Source organism: Petaurus breviceps, unplaced genomic scaffold (assembly GCF_028583685.1).
Source record: "Petaurus breviceps papuanus isolate PSGF00001 unplaced genomic scaffold, PetGlider_PUasm1.0 225, whole genome shotgun sequence".
NCBI lineage: Eukaryota > Metazoa > Chordata > Mammalia > Diprotodontia > Petauridae > Petaurus > Petaurus breviceps.
In genome coordinates, this window is record NW_027185889.1 from 8,805,896 (window position 1) to 8,824,271 (window position 18,376).

At 39.4% G+C, this 18,376-nt stretch overlaps 1 long non-coding RNA gene across 1 annotated transcript; it reads left to right on the top strand.

Moving 5' to 3' along the window:
- Positions 1 to 2,133: 2,133 nt before the first annotated feature.
- LOC138166614 (uncharacterized) lies at positions 2,134 to 3,289 on the top strand. The gene is made up of 3 exons (XR_011169646.1): positions 2,134 to 2,407; positions 2,502 to 2,580; positions 2,929 to 3,289. It is a non-coding gene; the product is annotated as an uncharacterized lncRNA (long non-coding RNA).
- The last annotated feature ends 15,087 nt before the right edge of the window (positions 3,290 to 18,376 follow it).

Here is an 18,376-nt window from a genome sequence, read left to right on the forward strand (position 1 = left end):
TGGGTAGTTATTGTGTTGTTTGTGCTTGTGTGTGTGTCTGTGTGTGTTGATCCTTGAGGACTGACTATATAGCATTTGTTAGCCAAAGTCCACACCACAGGTTGATACATATGCCTGTAATACACTCAATCCTCATCTCTGCCTCTGATAATCACCAGCTTCTTTCTATGTTCAGCTCATACATAGGAAGTCTTTCTTATTCTCTAACTTGGTTCTCTCACCCTCTTCCTCAAATTATCTATTTGCATGTTTTACACACACACACACACACACACACACACATCACTACCACCACAATCATCACCACCAAGTAGAACATAAGCTCCTGGAGATCAGGGACTGAATTTTGGTGGCGGTGGTAGTAATGTTGTTTTCGCTTTGTTGCCCCAGCAACTATCAGGAGTTGCTATTGGTCATTTAGACTCTATGTGAAGACCTCCAGCAAAGAGGAAACCACCTCCTTATATGGCAGGCTATTTCACTTCTGGGAAATTCTTATTGGTAGAGTAGATTTTTCCTTACATTGATCCCAAATCTTCATCTCTGAGATTTTTACCCATTGTTCTTAATTCTGCCTTCTGATAGAAAGCAGAGGAAATCCAGTCTTCCTTATGACAGCCCTTCAAATACTTGTTTTGAATACTTGAAGACAACTTTCATTCCTTCTACCCCCAACTCCAGTCTTCTCTTCCTCAGGCTTAACATCTCCACTTCCTTCAACTGATCTTTGCAACCCAAGGATCTTCACCATCTTGGCCACTTTCCTTCCTTTGAACATCATTCCTTTGTGTCAAGTATTACCCTCTTTTTAAATTAAATTTTATCTTTTTAAAGGAACAAGCATTTATTTCTCCCCCTCTCACTTTACCACCCTACCTCCAACAAAAAAAAGGAAAAGGAAAAAACAAAGCCCTCATGATAAATATGTATAGACAAGCAAAACAAATTCCCATATTTGGCCATGTTCAAAAACATGTGCTTCATTCTGTATCTTTAGTCCATCATCCCTCTATCAGGAGGTAGGGAGGATTCTTCATCATAGGTCTTCTGGGATCTTGGTTAGTCAAGTCAACAAACCTTTCCTAAGCACTTACTATATGTCAAGCACAATACTAAGTGCTGAGAACACAAATATAAACAGAAAGGAAGATAGTCCCTGCCCTCAAATAGCTTCCATTCTAATAATGGAAGACAACACATAAAAGGAAGCTAAAAAATGAGGTGGTAGAGGATGGGGGGGGGGGGGGGTGGGGGGGGGAGGGGGGCGAAGAAGGAGGAGATGGAAAAAAAAAAAAACAGAGAAATAGGAGTGAAGCCCAGAGAAGAATTAAGACATGGCTAGCCTGGGTACTATCCTTAAAATGGAGTTGGGGCGGGGCGCTTTTGCTTCTGATTGATTGGCACCAATCAATCAGAAGCAAAAGCAGCAGGGATAGAGGGACATTCCAGTGTGAAAAGTCCAGGAGAGGGGAGGCTAGGTGGCAGTGAATAGAGCACCAGCCCTGGAGTCAGGACGACCTAAGTTCAAATCTGGCCTCAGACACTTAACACTTACTAGCCATGTGACCTTGGGCAAGTCATTTAACCCCAATTGCCCTGCCTTTCCCCCTCCAAAAAGAAAAAAATAAAAGTCCAGGAGAAAGGTGAGCTTCCAGGATGTCAAAACAGCTGTGGCATGGCAGAGAAAGCCCACATACAGGAGTGCAACCCAGAGAGGAATGGTTGATCAATTGCATTAATCAGAATTCTTTAATCTTTCAAAGTTATTTGTCTTTACATTATTGTTATTATTGGATAAATTGTTCCTTGGTTCTGCTCCTTTCATTCTACATCAATTCATAGGAGCCTTCCAGGGGGTTTCAGGCATTTCCCTTTTCCTGAAGTTCTCATTATAAATGCAGAAACCATTGAGTTGTATAACATCTCAAGTCACCCACACCTTAGTGTGAATTAGTTTAACAGATCATTTTCCTCCTTGCCCCAGGGAGACCTAGTGCAGCAGGAGAACATTGAGCACGTGGAGGTGGGGAGTGAGGGGGGAGAAGAGGAACTGAAAAAGAATGCAGAAAGGGGAAGTTAGAAAATACTAGTGACAGCCTCACAAGCCACACAATTTTTCTTCATCCTGGCCCCAGTTCTGACATCTAGCCCATGGCACTGGATATCTGCATGTTAGAAAGTTAGTACAAATACAGTGTCAGTGGTGCTTTCCAGCACAAAGAGTTGTTCACCTCTGTACCTCTATCACACACACACACACACACACACACACACACACACATCATGTTAAGCTGCATAGTCAGGAAAGCCAGAAGATTGGTCTAATCCTGCCTACTATATGAGAATTTAGTTATTTCCTACCCAGAGGTTCTTCTGTCACTTGAAGGAAATCTGCTTTGTCACACTGGTGAGAGATTTTCTGATCTTGGTGTTCAAATATTCGTGGGTTTTTTGTTTATTCATTTGTTTGTTTGTTTTCTAAGATTGGGTCTTCTCACCAGGCTAAAAATTCAGCAGCTGCACATGGACCTGATCCCTCTACTGATGAGCATTGAAGCTTTGTGCTGCCCCATTTCTGAGGTGGGTTACTTCATTCTTTTTTAGGCAGCCTGGTGCCCTTTCCCAATCCTGGAGGCTCACCTTATTGGTGCCAGGCTTAGTGCAGACAACCAATCGACTTAAGACACTGACTCAGAACTCCCACACTCCAGTGACCCATCAGCCTCAGTCTCTCAAGGGGCAGGGATTTTAGGGTTGCACCACCACATGATTCTTATGAATAAGGAAGCCACATGAAAATACAACTGATCTAATCTCCATGCCAGCACCAAAACAGAAATGACAGTGGATGATCCCAGTCACCATAACAATGTTCAAAATGCATCCAGCTTTTAATATTTAACCCTCTTTATTTTTTAACCACTACAGGCTCATAGATTCAGGGCTAGACACAGTCAATCAAGAAGAATTCTTTAAGCACCGGTTCTGTGCAAGCACTGTGCTAGTCAATGAAGTACAAAGACCAAAAGGAAACAGTTCCTGCCATCGAGGACTTCCGTTTACCTAGACCAAGCCACTCATTCTGCAGATAAGGAAACTACTAAGATTCAGTCTGCAAATAAGTTGCTCAATTTCTTTGACCTTCATTTTTATCATCTGAAAAATAAGAGGGTTGGGCTCGATGACCTCCAAAGTCCAGGAAGGCAAGTCTGGTGTTCCATTGGGTTCTCTCCCAGGCTTTCTTCTCTTCTTCTCTAATATTTCTAATATTTGGGGATCTTATCAGCTCCTATAGATGCAAGCATCATCTCTCTGTTGATGATTCTCAGAACTACTGATCTCTGCTGACCTCCAGTCTCACATTTCCAACTGCCTATTGGACATCCTGAACTAAATGACTTGTAGACATCTTCAACTTAACATATCCTAAATTGAACTCATTCGCTTCCCCCCGCCCCGAACCTTTTCCTCTTCCTAACTTCCCTATTACTGTTGAGGGTACCACCATCTTCACAGTCACCCAGGTTCAAAACCTGAGTGCCATCCTCAACTCTTACTCTTTCTCATTCCCAATAGCCAATCTCTTGCCAAGACTTGTCAATTTTACCTTTATGACATCTCTCCAGTACACCCCCCTTCTCTCCTCTTAAAACTACCACCACTCTGGTACAGACCTTCATGTCCTAATGCCTAGACTATTATAATAGTCTACTGCTTGTTCTCTGTACCACAAGTCTCTCTCAATATCTCCTACCACAAACTCTTTCTACCTTCTTACTTATCTCCTATTTACCTACCTACCTATATCCTAGCTATATATCTATCATCTCTCTATTTCTCTACTTATCTACCTACTTATCTTCAATCTATCTACCTACCTACCTATCTGGTAGGTCTATCTATTTCCACCTATCTAATTATTGTAATTATTTATCTGGGGACATGTACTTTCCTGTCAATAGAGTATAAATACCTTGAGGGCAGGGATGAATGCTTTCATACTCCTTTCCAGAACAAAATCCCTACCTTCTTCAGTTAGGGATGCTGTCTGGAGCAACAGAAATCTCAGTGGCTCAGGAATCAGAGGTCCTGGCTTAAATGCCTAACTCTCTCATTTCCTACTTACTTGATCTTGTCTGGTCAAATCACTTAACTTCACTGGGTATCAGTTTCTTCAGTTATAAAATAAGAAGATTGGGCTAGATGGCCTCTGGGGTCCCTTCTGGGTTTAAATCTCTGATCCTATGACTGTTTGGTCTTTGTCTTTGTAGCTTTTCTCCCTGGCACATGCTAAGCACTTTATAAATGCTCAGCAAATAAATAAATGAAAAAGACAAAAAGTGGATGGTAACTAGGATGTACAGGGCATGGTCTAGTGAAGGTTCCATTGTCATTTGGTTACTTTTTTTGCTGGAGGAAGGTAAGATAAGGGAAGTCACCCAATCATATGGAATGCACATGGCATCAAAGAAAGATGCTAGGCAGAGAAGAATTGTGACTTTGTTACTTTTTTTAAAAGCCAGCTTAAATATATAATAAAACATATAAAGAGTACCCAAATAGGGCATCTAGAAGTCCAACATATTTCTTGATCTTTTTTTGTATCTCTTTATACTATTCCCCATGTTACCCATGCCAATGTTTCTTAATATTAATATTTTAGCTTCAGGGCCCATTCTTTTCTCATTATACTCATGAGGCAAAAAGAGGAAATAACTCATCTATCAGTGGGGATTTCTTAACTGGGTTTTGAGGAGGGATGTTGGGGGTGGCTGACTCTGCCAAAATGTTTCCTTTTTCTAATGGTGCCTGTCAGATCTTACTGTTGAGCAACTCTGGGGGGTGTCATCAACGAGCAATCTCATCTCATTTGTCTTCCTTCCTTTACCCACCACGACTCAATTGTGTTCATTTTTTTGTTTCACAACCTCTTATTGCTGAGTAAGCATGAAACATTAGCGCTCCAGGTCTTCAGATGCTAGAACCGCAAGTCAAAGATGAGAACCACACACAAATTGGGGGCTTCTCTATCCCAGGATGCTCGCCATCATTTACTCCAACACTCTTTTATTAGCAAACATAAATCCAACTTTTTGGTGGATCCTCCAAGACCTATTAGAACACTTTAGAATATTTGCCACGGACAATATTCTCCTTGATTAACCCTTTAAAAATGATAATAGCTAGCATTTGTATATTGCTTTAAGGTTTGCAAAGTGTTCTACATGTACTAGTCTCATTTGATCCTCATAAAAACCCAGAGAGGTTTATCATCATCATTTTCATTTTACAGATGGGGAAACCGAGGCTCAGTGAAGTTAAATGACTTTTCCAGGATCACACTGCTAATAGGAATCTGGGGCAGGATTCAAATTCAAGGTCTTCCAGGCTACACTTCTAGCACTGCCTGCATTGTGACTCTTAGTGGGGAGAAATTATTAATTCAAGCACCCAAATGGACCCACTTTGAGTGTGAATGAACTCTTGCTTCTTTAAATAAACTGGATGCATGTGAAAAAATGAAAAGAGACATTCAGCTATGTCTTGACTGTCTTAGAGGCATATATTTCTGAGCTAATGGCCATATTTTATCATTTGAATGGTAATGAATTCATAGAAATATTAACATTGGAGAAGATCATACCAATTTTATAGTTATTGTATTGCTTTGCTTCTCTCAAGAAAGTTCCACGTGAAAATGAAATCTGAAGGGTTCCTTCCTTTTATTGCACTTCTCATAGTTCTGATATTTAAATTATTTCTATAAGAAGACCACCAAGCTGTAGACTAGAGCAAAAAGATGACATGAATTTGTTGCTGGTGTATATATATACACAAAATAAACGCAAGAATATGAACCTTGCCAGCTTCACTTAGCCTTATTTTGAAGAAGGAGGAGGAGGAGAGGAAGAAGAAAGGAGGAGGGATAAGGAAGGGGGGAGGAGGGGGAGGAGAAAGGAGGGAAGAAGGAAGGGAAGGAAGACAAGGAAAAGTTAAAATTATTATATTGCTATAAATACCACATGTGATAGTATTATATGACTTCTTACATAATTTTATAGCATTTATATAGCAGTTTAAGGTTTTTTGTCCTTACAACTCTGTGAGGTAGACACTACTATCAACCTGATTTTACAGATGAGGAAATTGATGCTGACAGAGGTTAAGTGACTTGCCCAGGGTCCCACCTCTAGTTCCTGTCTGAGGCAGGTTTGGAGCTCAGATCTTCCTGGCTCCAGGTCCATTACTCTAGCTCTATTTGCCTACTAAACAGGGTGAAGCTTAGAACTGAGGTGAAACCGATGGCCCCTACTGATGGGGTACTTGGGATCTATGTTTGTAAAATCTATTTGTAAACTCAATTTGTAATACCAATTTGTAACATCAGGAATGATGGGGTGCTTGGGATCTGTATTTGTAACATCAGTCTGTAAAACCAGTTTGTAAAATCACACTCCATTTCCCACCCCAGTCTCAAAGCATTAACTCTGCCCCTTCTCCCCCTGCCCCTAGCTTCAGAGCAATAACTCTGACCAGCAACAACTATCTCAGCTTGGAACAATAACAAACTATTCCTATGAATCCTTCACTAAAATATCTATAAACATTCCAGCTTAGGCAACTATCATCTCCCCCTTGTATAGTGTTCCACTGACCCCATGAATCCTTCGGAACCCTATCTCTAGGTTGACTCCTTGGCTGCCTCAATGAATCCTTCAGGACCCTATCTCTGGGTTAACTCCTTAGTCTATTATCCCCTGAGTCTCCAGTTACCCTTGGTTCCCAGACATCAATCTTGTCAAACATGACAATGATGGGTGGCAGACTGGGCACTTCTCCATCAGCCCTTAATCACCTAGTTAGCATAATTGGCACAGGTTCTACTATGGATGATTCCATATAAATCTTAATTCTACCCCTTTAAGGTTGCAGGTCCCCTAAGGGTCCTTGCCTGCTGTAAGGTGTATAATAAACTTTTACAACTCTGACTCCAAGTTAGCCTGAGCTTACTGAATTCTTTCAAGACTGAATCGCAGGCTTTCTGGTCTTAGATAAGATCAGAGTTCCTGCTGAACCTATTGGGAGCCATCCCTCATCACTACCTCCTACTGGTTTCTTTTGCTTTGCTTTGTTTTGTTTTTTTTTTTTTTTTGGTGGGGATGAATGAGGGACTGGGCAGGCAGCTCCTTGAAATGGTTTTAGGGGATGTAGCTTTATAGGACTTAATAGGATTTTAAAGTATAAATCTAGGGTTGAAACCACCCCATATGGGATTTTCTAACCCCAAATGAGATAGTTATCAGGGAACAAGGACCTTGAAAAAAGCCACTAAAAGAAGAGATTTAACCACCATTTGGGGCATTCTCCTGGGTTCTGTTGGCTCTCTGATTGAATGTGGTGACTCATAGCCTTAAATTTGAAGAGGCCATCAGCCTGCCCTGGTATAAGAGAGGCTTTCTAGTTTTGTAAGCCTAATACATGGGAGCAGAGAGTAGCAAGTATCTTTTATGTGTGTTCCCTCCATATATGTGTCCATATTCTACATATGTGCTGTTGTCCAATAGTGGGGTAGTAAACTGTGGGAGAATGAATCCCATACCTGTATGGGGTGGAGGTGCTCAGATCTATTCTTGTCATTTTATTTGATATGCTGTTTGTTTTAATATCTTTTGTTTTAAATTATCAAGATGTCATTCTTCATATAATTAAATCTTTGGTTTGTCCTAATCTAACATAAGTTTAATGATATGCTAAAAATGCTGACATATGGCATAAACCATATCTATTTAAGTCATCTTCTTCACACACCAAAACACCTATTTTCCCCTGGTCCATTTAGTAGATAATTAAACATGTGCCTGATCAGGCCAAACTAAATATGTTAGGAGACTTTGAATTAAGGATTTAAATGGGTATGTATTAGGAGTATGTTGGTAAAACAACCAGCTCTCTGAAAACGTAGGACATACTTTTAAGTTTAATCTGAATTATTAACATTCCATCACTGTCTAGGCAATCAACAAAACAAGAAATCAAACCTTGATTTGTAGCCTTTACAAATTTCCAAAATATAAACTCTCACATTGGAAATTAAACAAGTTGGTCAGGGCTAACTCTAGCATACCCCTAGTACTAAAACATAGAATGCCTTGAATCTTGGCTGGCTTTTCTAGGGTCACACAAGTGGGAGAGACCTCCAGGAACTACATCTCTACTTTCATCCCTATACAGGAGATGCCTAAAATATGATATTGGCAGGAGATCTTAACAAAAGACTGAGACTGAATAGGGACACAATTCTATATGTGATTCATGATCTCATAGTTAACCTCCAAGTTACAGAATCTTTCTGTTAGGAATAGTTGGTAATTTGTAACATAGGGATATTATTCTCGGCTATATGATCACCTAATGCTTGCATATGGTAGAAAAATACCGTAAGACTGTGAATTGGTCGTTATGTATAGACATATTTGTATTATAAATTCAGAAAAACAGGCGCGGCTAGTTTGACAACGATAAAAGTTAATTTTCCAAATATCACAATATTGTTAATGTGAAAGAACTAGGAATGTGTTGTTCAGTCATTTCAGTTGCATCTGATTCTTCGTGACCCCATCTTCGTGACCCCAGGTTTTCTTGGTAAAGATACTGGAGTGGTTTGACATTTCCTTCTCCAGTTCATTGTATAGATGAGGAATTTTAAGCAAACAGGGTTATGTGACTTATCCAGGATCCCACGGCTAGTAAGTGTCTGAGGCCAGATTTGAACTCGGGAAGATGAATCTTCTTGATTCCAGGCCCAGACTATCCACTACCAGAAATCTAATCACCTCCAATTTTACCTCCAGTGATTTGATTTCTCTTTAAGTAAACCCCAAGGAAATTCTCCAGGGGAAAGCATAAGCTATATCTATTTAAGGCACCCTCTTCACACACCCAAAAGCCTATCTACCCATCAATATGTTTAACATATCATTATACTTGTGCCTGATCAGGCCAAATCAAGCATGTATTTGCAAGGAGAATAACATCCTCCTAGCCATTACACTTGCTTACACAGACTACTTCTAAGGATAACAGTCTTCCAAAATCTTACAGTCTCAAGGCCACTTACAGCTCTATTTAGGATGAGGGCCAGAGATCTCTAATGCATAGAATCCCTTTACCAAGACCCATGAAACATAAACATTATTAGGCATGAAGCTTGATTAAAACTATCCTGGGATCAACTATATAAATTATCTAGAACAGTAATAGCAAACTCAGATAGAAATAGGGGCCACTAAACTGTACTTAAGTATCTCTACAGGAACGCATTGCCTTAAAAAATCCCATATTAACATTATCTATGCTTTATTGTGAGGGGCAATTAGGCAGCACAGTGAATAGAGTTCTGGGCCTGGGGAGAGTTTAAATCTGGTCTTGGACTCTTACTAGTTGTTTGACCCTGGACAAGTCACTTAACCCTAATTGCCTCAGTTTCCTCATCTGTAAAATGAAGGAGAAGGAAATGGTAAATCACTCCACTATCTTTGCCAAGAAAACACCAAATGAAGTCACTAAGAATTGGACACAACTGAACAACAACAACAAAAATGTTATTTTAATAAGGAGGAGCAATAAAGCATAGTAGATAGCCAGATTCAGAATCAGGAAGACCTCGGTTCAGATCCAGTTTCTAACAAATACTGACTGTGGGACCATTGACAAGTAATTTAACATCTCAGGGGCCTGGGCAAAAGACTATAAATGGCAGAGTAAGTGCTGTTCTGTCAAGAAACATTTTTTAAGTGCTTACTATATGCCAGGTACTACCTTAAGCATCAGAGTTACAAAGGTAGGCAAAAATATTCCCTGCGGCAGGGAGCTCATAGTCTAATGGAAGAGACAACATGAAAATAACAATGTATGTTGGTAATTGATACAAAGTGGAGAGAAAGTAATCAGAGAGGGGAAGGCACTAGCAGCAGAGATACTGGGAACAACCTTCAATCAAAGACAGTATCTGAGCTGAGTATTGATGTAAATTAGGGAAATTAAGATGCAGAGGTGCCCAGGAGCAGTATTCTATGTATGGGAGACAACCAGTACACAGTGGGCAACAGATGTTGATCTTATGGAAGCACCACCTAGTAGGCCAGAGTGGAGAAGCTGTAGAATGTGGTGAAAAGAATAAAAGGAAAGAAGGGGCCAGTTATGAAGAGCATTAAGTGTCCAATGGAAGACTATAGATTGGAAGCTTCTATCCCAGATAGGAGAGAAAATCAAGGAGGAAATGATGATCAAGTATCAAAGGCTACAGAGAAGTCAAAAAGATGAGGATTAAGAAAAGGTCATTTGACTTGGTGAATAAGGCTTTATTTGTAATTTTGGATAGTTGTTGATCAGTAATTTCAGTATTGTTTGACTTTTTGTGATCTTATTTGGAGTTTTGTTGGCAATGATACTGGAGTTATTTGCCATTTCCTTCTCCAACTAATTTTACAGATGAGGAAACTGAGATAAACATGGTTAAGTGGCTTGCCCAGGGTCACATAGCTAATAGCTGAGGCTGGATTTGAACTCAGTTCCTCCTGACTCCAGAGCCAGCCACTCTATTCACTGCACCACTTAGCTGCATATTTTTGGAGAGAGCCATTTCAATTGAACAATTTGATTGCAAGTCAAATTGAAGAGAATTTTTTAAAGTGGGAAAGGAGAAGGAGCCCAAGGAGGTAGTTTTCACAAGCAATTCGACTGCAAAGTGAAATTCAAATATGGGGAAGTAGCTATGGAGATAGCAGGGGGGAGGAAGGTCTTTTTAATGGTGGGACAGACATAGAGATGTTTATAAGGAGCCAAGAGGTGGTGGAAGACTGAAAATAGGAGAGAGAATGGGGATGACAAAAAGAGCAGTCTGCTGGAAAAGACAGGAAGGAACGGGATTAGGGGCACATAAGGAGTGGTTGACCACAGCTAAGAGAAGAGTCACTTCTTCATCTAAGAACAGGTTAAAAGAGATAATAGAAAATGTCTGAGTGATGTGAGTTGAGGCAAGAGGAGAAGGGAGAGCTCTCGGTGAATGGTTTCAGAACTTCCAATGACTATGACATGAGGTCCTCAGGAAAGGGGTATTATAGGAGCCTTCAGGGGAGAAGAGAAAGGATGGAACAACCACTGTGGAGATTGGGATAAGAAATCAGGTGGGTAGGAAGAAATGATCTCCTTGTTTCAGCAAAGACCCAGTTAAGATTAGTGAAAATAAATTCATGGTAGATCCACTTGACACAGTTTCATTATCCCCCTCCCCAATTCCATTCAATAGCACCTAAATAGGGCTGAAAGACTTGGGTGATGGGAGTTATTCAGGGTTGGGATTTGACAGCACATGATCAGTGATAGGACAAGGAGGTAAGGGATTCAGGTCATTTCGTTCAACAAGGAGGCAGGATAGGGAAGAAATGCCTTTGCATAGTGAGGCAGAGTTTCCTCACCCAGGATTCCCTAAGCCAAGGATGTCACAGATCCAGTCCAAAAAGAAAATGAAATCAAAATAATTTCTAACACTTGTCATTGTTCGAAGAGAAATCTATTGACCAGTTTAGGTTGAAATAAAAGTGCATCTACTTTGCAGCTGACTACCAGCTCTGGCTAAATACAGTCTAAAATTCACATTCTTCTTAATGTAATTTTCACCATAAAACAAAAATCTGAGTACACAAAAGAAATCTACAAAAACAGAAAATGAAGCAACCTACCTTGTATGATTAAAAACTAACAGTATCACCTTTTTTCATCACAACTAGAGAAAGAACGGCATAAGTTGGAAATACATTTATTTACCTGTCACTGATGGCACACGCATTCAAATTGCTCTCCTTTTTTTTCAAGCTGTTACAGATATCAGAAAACCATTACTTCTCACTGTTAGGGGAGGAAAAAAAAGGACAATAAGGACACTGATTTCAGCTATGTAAAGGAGCCTAATGTGAATTAGCAGTGTGATATTTTTGTGGAAAGGGTCTCTATTCTTTCAAATCTTGCCTCTAATATTTAATGTCTGTGTGACCTTGGGAAAGTCATTTAACCACTCTGAGTCTTGATTACTTCACCTGTAAAATGAGGGTGTTGAACACTAGATAGTCTATAAGGTTCCTTCTAGGTCTATGATCTTGACATAATAGAAAAGACAATAGAAAATATGGATTCTATCTCTTAAAGTTAATTTACGTGGCCTTCATCTATTTTATCCATTGGTAAATAATCAAAGAGTACTATTACATATTTCATATACAATCATGCAAAATTATTGCTCAGTTATTTACAGTATTTGGAGTTTGTTGTTTCATCTATGTTACATATTATTTGGTGAATAAATAAATTTCAAGGGGAAAAAAAACAAGAAAATAAATAAAGCTACTAAGTATTAGCTATGTGAGGGCAGGAACTGTGTCTCATTTATCTCTGTATGTCCATAAATATAAAAAGACAACCTGGACTAGTGGGTAGAAAGCTAGCCTCATTCAGGAAGACTTGCATTCACGACCTACCTGACATGTACTTGTTATCCAAATTGTTTAACTTCTCAGTACCCAGATCACAGTCTAAGACTATAAGTTATAGAGAAGGGGCTGACCTACAGGGGTAGGAGTTCACTACCACAAAATCACCAGCCTCATCTCCACTATCTCCCTCTTGCAAAAAAGAAAGTAGGAAGGAAGGGAGGGAGGAAGGGAGCAAGGGAAGAAGGGAGGAAGGCAGGGAGGAAGGGAGGAAGGGAAGAAGGGAAGAAGGGAGGGAGGGAGGAAGGGAGGGAGGAAGGGAGGGAGGAAGGGAAGAAGGGAGGAGAGAGAAAATTCCTTCTGTATCTAACCCAATGCTTTATAAGAAGTAGTCACTCAAAAATTCAACTTAATTTTAGCTCCAAAAAAGTTCCTAACGATTTGTTCTTAGGGACACTGAAGAGAAAGACCTTACCTTCAAACCTTCAACCATATTTTTCCTCTGGGCTACATTTCACAGTCAGTGAGAAGTACATTAAAATTTGCAGGTGTGAACACCTACCTCTCCAAACTCTCCATGCTGTGTATCTAAAGAGTTAGAACAGCAAACCGTGTTTTTTATATTCTAGGTCTCATTTTTTTTTCTTCTCTCTGTATCTCTCTCCCTCTCCTTGTCTCTGTCTCTATTTCTCTTTGTCTCTGTGTCTCTCTCTGTTTTTCTGTCTTGGTCTCTCTGTCACTGTTCCTGTATCTCTATCTCTTTGTCTCTGCTTCTCTCTGGCTTCTCAGTCTCTCTGTCTGTGTCTCTGTCTCTCTCTCTCCTCCTTTCCTCCTTCCTTCTCTCTCTCTCTCTCTCTCTCTCTCTCTCTCTCTCTCTCTCTCTCTCTCTCTCTCTCATAAGCATACGTATTGTTAGTTTTCCTAATCACTTTTGTTGAAAAATTTATTTTGAAAATCTGTTCCCCCAACTGATCCATGACAATTCAACTAAATCTTTTCCTCATCTATAAAATAGGAGATATTCAAAATATTCAACGAACCAACTCTTTGAACCAACTCTTTAATGGTTTGTTAAATGAATTTTCAATTTTTAAACTTCTTCAAATCTTTTTCTTTTTGCTTTTTTTTTGAGGGGGAGGGCAGAGCAGTTGGGGTTAAGTGACTTGCCCAAGGAACATGGCTATTAAGTGTTAAGTGTCTGAGGCTGGATTTGAACTCAGGTCCTCCTGACACCAGGGCTGGTGCTCTATTCACTGTGCCACCTAGCCACCCTGAAGATCTTCAAATCTTTTAAAGCTCTTCTCTAAACTGGGGCAAAATGCCCCAAATGAAAGAAATTTCAGCTGGAAGAGATTTCAGGGAGTATCAAAACTGCATCTGAATGACTCCAGAGAATGGAGTGTGAGTATAAGCAGTGTGAGAATTGAAGGTATAGGAAGGCAGATTTCAAGTCACCACAAAGAAGAACTCCCTAATGTTAAATGAGAGCTATCCAAAAAGAAAATGGCAGCTCATTGGTACTGGGCCTGGAGACAAGAAGATCTGAATTAAAATCCAGCCTCTGGCACTTAAGAACCATGTGCCCATGGGCAAATCACTTAACCTCTGTCAATTTCAATTTCCTATAAATGAGGATAATAATAACATCTGCCTCTCAGGGGTTTTGTAAAGATCAAATGAAATAATATTTGTAAAGCCCAAACAAACAAAAACATTTATCAAGCACTTCCTATGTGCCAGGCACTGTGCCAAGTGCTGGGGATACAAGAAGAGGCAAAAGATAGTCCCTGCCTTCAAGGAGCTTGCAATCAAATGAGAAGAGTTTACAATCTAATGTGACAGTGCCTAGCTCATAGAAAGCACTTACTAAATGTTTTTCTTTTGTCTTTTGTCTGCCTCAGAAGTTCCATAGATTTTGAGCTAGAAGGGATCTTACAGAACATCTAGTCCAAGCCCCTATTTTACAGATGAAGAAACTGAGGCAGAGAGTGTTCAAGTGGTCTCACAGGTAGTTATTAGGATGGAAATTGAACCTAGGACCTTTGATTACAAATTCTGCACTCTTAACTCTGCCTCTTAGTGAGATGCTCATCTCTGTTGCTGAAATAGAATCTACATATCATTCTACGGGATATCATAGACATGGGAATGTAGATATCCTTGCGGGACTCCTGAATGGCTATGGTGAACTGGAAGACTAGAAAGGTTTCTTAAAACTCTAGGAGTCTAATTTATATATACTCATCCCTGAGCCCCAGCAGAATTCTTCAGATAGAAAAAGGAACAGGGTCCTAAAAAGTCCATTTGGAACATTTTCTTATAATTTTGACACAAAGAAACTTCAGCAAATCTTCAACTACGACATAGCACACTCTTTAGAAATATGGCTCTGCCTCTGACTCCTCCACCCTCTTTCTAAAATTAGCCTGAGTACCCAGAGACTAGGATAATTACATCCTCCCCAGGCATTTTTTTCCAAGGGACCAGCTCATGAAAAGTTTCTAAATAGGGAAGATTGTTGCCCAGGCAGGAAATTGAAAGTTATGGACACATAAGAAAACCCTGGACATGCCCCATCTGAACGAAGCATATTAAAAAAAAAATCTGAACCATGGAAACATCTCCAAAGAGCCTAGACATATTTAAAAGAGAGAAAACTGGGGAATGCCTTGTTTCTGCAGCTTCTCACATTTCACCCGAGACATCCAAGAGAAGGTTCTCTACCATTTCTTGGACTCAGAAGCTAGAGAGTTACGGCCATTTCCATTTCACAAAAATTCCAGGATTTCTTTCTTTCTTTCTTTCCTTTTTTTTTACAACAATTGAGCAATAACAGTGCCTGTTCCCAAGGTTACCAAGAATTCTAATTTCAGTTCCTCAATATGCATTTTTATCATGTATGACTGAACAGTGATACTGCAGAACTCGCTACTCTGGGCTTCCTCTTACTCTTCTCATTATTATCTCTCTCAAAGTTTCTCACACTCTACCCTCATTTAAACTTCCTCTCTCATTTGCCTTTCTTGTGTCTTTTTTGAGCAGCTCAAATTGGAAATCCAGCACCGGAAACACTACTAACCCAAAGTGTGTGTGTGTGTGTGTGTGTGTGTGTGTGTGTGTGTGTATGTGTATACATATATATGTATATATAGATATAGATATATACATATATATGTATATGTGTGTATATGTGTGTATATGTGTGTAGAGGTTCCTACACTGGTGACTACAAGTTTGTTTTATAAATAGACAGAGATATAGATAGATAGCTATTTATAAATCTAAATACTTTATATTATTTGCTTTTCTGCATTTAAATGAATTATTCAAAGAAGGGGTCCCTAGGATTCACCAGATTGCCATAGGAGACCATCACATACATTAAGAACCCCTAACATAAACCGATGGGACTGCACCTGTAGCTTCATCAGTATGGGGAAATCCCAGATGAGGGAATTCCTTCCAGGGCACGTTCTCTACAATTTAGAGTCTTAGAGAGCTGAGAGGTTCAGTGATATGATAGAGGAAATTAAAAATCAATCAGCAATACCACTACTAGGTCTGTATCCCAAAAAGACCATAAAAAGGGTGAAAGGACTCACATGTACAAAAAGGTTTATAGCATCTTTTTTGTGGTGGCAAAGAATTGGAAATTGAGAGGATGACAATCAATTGTGGAATGGCTGAATTGTGGCACATGAATGTAATGGAATACTATTTTCCTATAAGAAATGTTGAGCAGGTGAATTTCAGAAAACCTGGGAAAGACTTATATGAACTGATGCTGGGTGAAATTAGCAGAACCAGAAGAACATTATACACAGTAACAGCAAAATTTTACAATGATCAACTGATAAACTTAGCTATTCTCAACAATGCAATGATCTAAGACAATTCCCAAAAACTCACGATGGAAAATGCTATCCACCTCTAGAGAAAGAATATGCAGTCTGAATGCAGATTGAAGCATACTATTTTCACTTTGGGTTTTTTTTTAATTTCTCATGGTTTTCCCCTATTTTTCTGATTCTTCTTTCACAACTTGACTAATGTGGAAATACATTTAATATGATTGTACACATATAACCAATATCATATTGCTTGCTATCTTGATGGAGAGGGGAGGGAAAGAAGAGAGGGAGAAAAATTTGAAACTCAAAATCTTACAAAAATGAATGTTGAAAAATATATTTACATGTAATTAGAAAAAATGCTATTAAGTGCAAAAAAAAAGTGAAGTAGCTAGTTGATACAGCCCTAGAGTACTAGTCCTCAAAGACCTGAGTTGAAATCCAGCTTCAGATGATTTCTAACAATGTGACACTGGGTAAGTCTCTTAACTGTTTTCTGCCTCAGTTTCCCCAACTATAAAATAGAGATAAAAATAAAACCTTCCTCCTGGTGTTGGGATAATAAAATGAGATAATATTTATAAAGCACTTTGCAAACAACCTTAAAAACACTACATAAATGCATTCTTATTGTTATTCAGTCCTTTCCAACTCTGTGACCCCATGGACCATATCATGCCACTACTGTCCATGAGTTTGGGTTTGGGTTTGTTTTTCTGGCAAAGATGTTGGAGTGGTTTGCCATTTTCTTGTTCGGCTCATTTTACAGATGAGGAAACTGAAGCAAACAGAGGTTAAGTGACTTGCCCAGGGTCATATAGCTAGTGTCTGAGGGTAGATTTGAACTTCAATCTTCCTGACTCCAAGGTTCAGCACTCTATCTACTGTGCCACTTAGCTACCAATCTAGCAACTACTATCTGTTATTAAATACAGGTTCCTAGGACAGCTCTCTTTATATTGTGTATGCACAAACATACATATACATATGCACATATCAATGCATATATATATATATACATATATTTACTTATGGTTTCTGCCCTAATTTAACATAAGCTATTTGAAGACAGAAACTGCTTCTTTTTTTTTGTCTTTGTATGCCCAATGAATGGCTGATGAGAGTCATTTAATAAATATTTGTTCATTGATTAACTGATAAATTGATTTATAATGATTAGTTATCCAAAATTGGGAGATAGTGAACCCTACTTCAGGATAGAATGAGAAGATGGGGGAGTGAGAAGAGATTTCATTCAATTCTGCAAACATTTAAGGTACTACTTTATATGTCCCAGGCACTTAGCTAGACATACAATACTGAGAATTATTGTCATTGTTGTTGCTGTTGGATCACCCGACTTGGCAAAGACAATGAAGTAGTTTGCCATTTCCTTCTCCAGCTCATTTTACAGATGAGGAAACTGAGGCAAACCAGATTAGTGACTTGCCCGGGGTCATATAACTAATAAGTGTCTGAGGGCAGACTTGAACTCAGGAAGATGAGTCTTACTCATTCCAAACCCAGTACTTTATCCACTGTGCCACCTAATTGCCCCCAATACTGAGAAGACAAAGACAAAAATTAAACAGTCCCTACCCTCAGGAGTTTATATTCAGGAGAAGAGAGAATGAGAAGAAAGGATAATAGATTTAGAGGTAGAAGGAACCTTAATGACCATCATTTCTAATCCCCTTATTTTATGGATGAGTCAGCTGAGTCACAAAGAGATTAGATGACTTGTTCTGGGTCACACAGCTAATAAGTTGCTGAGGCTGGATTTCAACTTGGGTCATCCTGACTCTAAATAATAATGCTCTAACCACTTTACCATGCAGCCTCTAGTAAAAAAGGGTGATCCCTTCCCTTCTCGCACCCTCCAAGGAGAGCCCTACAGATGATGAAAGGAAGACCAAAGAATCTCAGAGCTGAGATTTCCCAAAAATGAATCTCTACACCAAAGCAGCTCAGTATCAACTGAGCTTAAGTGTAAATTCTGCACTTAAGAGAACTTAAGAGTAGAGGCATCAAATACATGCC